The 5422-nt window shown below is 36.2% G+C and overlaps 1 pseudogene; it reads right to left on the bottom strand.

The window, feature by feature from the left end:
- Positions 1-2156: 2156 nt before the first annotated feature.
- LOC126490836 (heat shock protein HSP 90-alpha-like) lies at positions 2157-4332 on the bottom strand (annotated as a pseudogene).
- Positions 4333-5422: the final 1090 nt, after the last annotated feature.

Genomic DNA, 5422 nt, shown 5'->3' on the forward strand with positions numbered 1-5422 from the left:
GGTGATTGCCCAGGTAGCTAGTTGTCTCTGTGATTTGTTGCATGTTTTGGAAGTTGTTTTACTGAACTTCCTAATTACCCAGGTAACATTATTTCCCTTCTCAGATCTTCGATGGGGTTGAAGACTATATAAATGTAGTTACTTTTCTCTCATGATTTGGCTAAGTTATTTATTTTACAAGACCTAAGCTAGTTAGAATAGGATATTTGTACTTATTGTATATAATTTCGTAGTAGGTTTAGAACTCTCTTACTTAAACAAAAGGGGGAGGTGTTACGGGAGGTCCTTCCGCTCCTTCAGCCAATAGCCTTCAGCCAATAGCCGCTAAGAGACCACTCCCCAAAGGGCTGGTATCTCAGCGGCTATTGGCTGAAGGAGCGAAAGGACCTCCTGCAACAGGCCTTGAACTAACAGAGATCCCTCTACTTCTGTCTCCTAAATTTTGGGATTAAAGGTCTGTGTCTCCACTCCCTGGCCTCTAGTGGTTTAGCTATGTACTCTGATCTTCAGGGAAGCTTTATTTGTTAAAACATAAACAATATATTACTACACATCACCTTTCCGGTTTTCCAAATGTAAATCTCTCTTCCTTTCCTACTTGTCCTTGAGGCTCTGCCAAACGCACATGACAGTGACTGACTCTTGCTAATGTAAGCCTTGATTAAATATTATTTGCTTAACTAAGTGTGGTAGTGCACAACTATAATTCCATCACACAACAGACTGAGGTAGGAATTGTTGTGAATACAAGGATAACCTGGACCACACTCAAGAGAGCTTAAGGTACAATGTGAGAACCTGTTTCCAAAATGTTATAAAAATATGTGATTTTAAGAGCCAGAGAATGTGGAGCTTGCTGTGAGATTGTGTCTCCTAGAAATGTCAGAAACTACACCTGTTAAAGCTTACTAACATGGTTGCCAAAACATGGCCTGAACAAGGACAGCACCAATAGATTGCTAATGAGAGTTCTATGGTAAGCTCAGGAGGTCTCAACCCTAAACAAAGAACTGCAAGAAACTAAGTGCCTATAGAAGAAGAAATAGTCTTTCCCCAGGGAAGATTACACCAATTGGTTATCTAATACTAAAGAATTAGCATGGAAAACTTATACAAATATCATCATTTAGACTGAGAAGGTTGTATTTAGGAATATCTAACTCTATATATCTAGGAATATCTGCATCTAGATGGGATAGGTAGGTAGGTAAGTGGATGGATGGATGGATGGATGGATGGATGGATGGATGGGCAGATGAAATTTTTTAAAAGAGATCATGAATTTGAAAGAGCAAATTGGGAGCATATGGGAGGTTTGGAGGGAGGAACAGAAAGGGGGTGATGTATTATAATCTCAAAAATAAAGAAAACTGTTTTTTCTCATGTAGATGATATATCACATTTCCCTTTGTCTCAGGTCACAGATATTTTCATGGTACTAAACTACATGCTTTCAGTTTAGCATAGAATACCACAAAATGCTTCAATTTTTTCATAGCCATTGTTCTCTGCTCACCCAACCCCTACTGTGAACTTGTTTTTTATTTTATTTTATTTTTTTTTTAATCTCATCTGCTTTACCTTTTAAAGTAGAATGTGGTTGGGCATTGCACTTCCATTCACAAGCCTTGTTGTGTTACAACACTAAGTGAAGCTGAAGGTTTTGCTCTCCATACCTTACTTGAGAAAACAAGCCAAATGGGGAATTTCTGTCAAGCTGGTTCAGCTTGTGTTTTTTTTTTTTTTTTAATTTATAGGACTAGTATATACAGAATTAATTACTGGGAATGAAAAATTTGGAAAGTAGATTCTATAAAGCGACTTTCAAACATCCATTTTTTTTCTTTTAAACATGAAGATATATACTTCAGTGGCAAACAATTTGCACTACTAAGGAATTAAGCTACATAGCTAAACACTTCAGACCACATGATTAACAATAGGTTACATTTTCAACAAACCTTCTACCAGTCTGTAGAAACAAGGATACAGTATCACAGTATCCTAAGTAGAAAAAAAAATCTTCCACTTAGTTTTCCTTCCAGTCAGATAACTTTAAATGCTAACAAAAGTAAACAAAAAAAAAAAAACCCTGAAAAATATGTTATCAGAAGGAACTAAGGTAAGCGTTAAACATGTGGTTCTTCTAGTGAAGTTTAGTTTACTTCTTCCACATGTGATGTGTCATCTTCTCTTTCCAGGTACATCATTTCTTCAGCTACAATAGCACTGGCAGCATTTATCTGCAGTAGGCTCATCCTCATCAATACCTAGACAAAGCTTGATCAGCCTTTTCATCCTATTAGCACGTCTTCCAGACTGAAGCCAGAAGCCAGAAGCTAGAAGTGCAGTTTCATACACAAGATAATCAGATCCTTCACAGACTTGTCATTCTTTGCCTTTGCCTTGAGGTTTCGATAATTGAGTGGTCAGTGTTTATCTCCAGGTGTTTCTTGGCTGCCATGTAAACAATTGCTGCGTAGTCTCTGAGGGATTGAGCTTTGATGATCCTCTCCATGTTTGATGTGGATGCATGTGCTCTAGTGAAAAGGCAGGATGGGGTTGCCACCAATTGGTTTGAGACAACCTCCTTTTCAAACTTTTTCTCACAGATAACTTTAATCACACTGCAGAGCTTTTCAAACCTTGCTTTTCTCAAAGTTTCTTTTTCTCCTCTTCATCTTCTGGAAGTTCCAGTCTTTTGGCAATTGACACTAAGGTTTTTTTCCTCAAATTCCTTCAGCTGTTGCACACAATACTCACCAATGGACTCAGTCATAGAGATCACTCCTAAGCCAGGATTTCAGAGATGTTCCACAAAGGCTGAGTTAGCTATTTGGTGCTAGGATTAACTTTTGATAAGAAATAAATGTGTTTCTGGTTTTCCTTCATTCTGGTGCAACACTCCTTGAGAGAATCCATCTCATCCCCAGAAAAAGATGTGAGTACCACAAGAGCTCTGTAAGTTTTTTTTTCTGATTTTGAAAGTCATAATGAATTCTAAGCTTTGTATTTTTTTGAGGACTGTCCATAAAACTTTTTGTGGTGCTCTTTCTTCTGCCAGTTCAGTGACAAGTTCTAAGCATTTCTTAATGAAATTATTTTGATAACCTTCAAATTTTTACTTTCCTGCAATATTTCAAGGAAAATATTTAGAGGGAGAGCCTTGGAATTTACCACCCCTCTAATAAAATGCAGATACTCATGAATGAACTCCTCATAGCTATTCATGATGAAACCTCTGCATGCCTACAACTTGATATCTTTTTATTTCTGTTTTCAAACAGACAAAAAGAATCATGTCTTGGACATAGAACTTAAAATTCCTATTGTCCTTCAATAAAAAAATGTTTTACTGCCAAATGTTTTCCCCAATTATTTGTTAAGGGCTTGTATAACTCTCCATATTCTTTATTAGTAATGTCATCAGGATTTCTGTTCCAAATAGACTGTTTTGTTGAGTACTTGATCAGTAGTTGTTGTTTGTGAAAGTCCTTCTCCTTCTTTTCCTCTTGCTCTCTTTCTCCTCCTCCTTCCTTCCTCCTCCTTCTGAACCAACATCATCTATTTCACACTTGTCATTATATTCCTTTTATTTTTTTATTTCCTATTTGTCTTTATCTTTCTTTTCTTCAGTTTCATCATCATTGACTTCCCTATCATGCTCCTTTTTTACAAAGAGCAATGGGATAAAGAATGTTTCCTCACAATCTCCTTTATTTCCCTTTCTTCCAAATAGTCAGTTTGGTCTTCTTTAAGGTATAACTTTTGCTCCATGACCCATTGGTTCATCTGTGTTAGTTTGCACTCTGAATGATCCCCATGCCAAGGATTCTTAGGTATACTGTTCACCATTATTATGCTTGGTGATGATGATTATTTTTTAACCAACCAAATATGTAGACCAAAACCAACCCAAAATTGTCAGTCACAAAGTTATATTCACCAGCTTTCTAAGTATCCATGAAGGCTTTGATGCTAGACTTGACAATAGTGTTAGATTTATTGATCAAGCCAGTTTTAATTATTCCAATTCCAGTATCTACAATTGTTAAGTATTCAGTCAGCAGTTTGCTGGAAATGAGATTAATTTGGAGCTCCTTCATAGAGTCTGGTTATCTGGGATCTGTCAAACTCTCATAGCTCATCTTTTCCGGATTAACCTGATTAACTTGAAATGAGCACCTTCAGAAAGATCTCTTCATTCAAATAGAAAGTATTGATGGTTAAGGACATTAACTGGGCATTTTCTGTCTGAAAGACAAAATTTTCAGCCTCTTCTTTCTCCATTGGGTATATGTTTTGGTCTTGGGTATATGTTTCCTCGGGCATCTTTGCTGAATAATGACCACACATGAAATAACACTAAAACTACTCCCCACTGTCAAATCTTAGAGTAGCCCAAATCTCCTAGCAAGAATTCAGTAAGACCCCTTTAATAGATTAGCCAGTTTGTGGGGTTTCCACTCTTTTCTATTTCTCACACAGGTGGTAATTTTGCAATCACTGTCTTATCTGTTCAAAACATCTCTGATCATTTTACTGTCTTACCCAGAATATTACTATAGCTTCCTATCCCAAATAGGATAAAATACGAACACCATGTTTTTACATGTTAAATATTTAGTTAGCCATCACTTTCTAATTTTTCAATTTTATTTCTAATCTCTTGTTTTAGCAAAACTTGATTTCTAAGATAAACTAAGCTTTTGCATAATTATAATCTCAGGATAGCCTTTTTTTCAACCTAGGAAGGCTGTCTGGGGAAAATAAATAAATAGATATTTGTAATTTCTCCAAGGTAATACATGCTTCTACCTCAAAATGAATGAATAAACCAATAAATAAAGCCAAAAAAGCTTTATTTATTCATTCATTTTTATTCATGTAATTAACTTCTTTTTTTGTTGCTGTTTTGGACATTGACTGTCACTGTAAATCAAGCTAGCCTAGAACTCACCCTGTTTCTCAGGCTGGCTTATAAGTCATGGAATTCTACCCCAGGGTCTCAATTATTGGGATTATAAGCAAGACTTATCACTGCATTTTTTTTTGCCATCACTTTTGCTTGAAACCATCACCAGCACTGACTATGATCTCAGTTCTGTTAAGAGTAAAATTAGAAGTTCTCTTCTTCTAAAAGGCAGGCTTCAAGGAGCTCCGGTACCTGGTACACTTGGTCACCGTTATTTATTCTCTTGCTCTTCAAGTAAATAGACAAAAATGTTATCTGTTCTTTCATTAATATTAATGGAATTCGCAGAATCAAGCTAAATTAGTAAAATAAAACCAATTCACCGAAAGACATATTGTGAAGTTAGTGAAAATTCCCGGCTACAGTGATGATTGTACAGGGCAGTAAAAGTTTATCTACTAGAGCCTCCTAAACCTAAAAGGAAAGCTTTATCGACCTAATCACAGA

The sequence above is a fragment of the Alexandromys fortis genome, unplaced genomic scaffold (genome assembly GCF_014885135.2).
Source record: "Alexandromys fortis isolate MF-2015 unplaced genomic scaffold, M_Fortis_MF-2015_v1.1 scaffold_246, whole genome shotgun sequence".
Taxonomy (NCBI): Eukaryota; Metazoa; Chordata; class Mammalia; order Rodentia; family Cricetidae; genus Alexandromys; species Alexandromys fortis.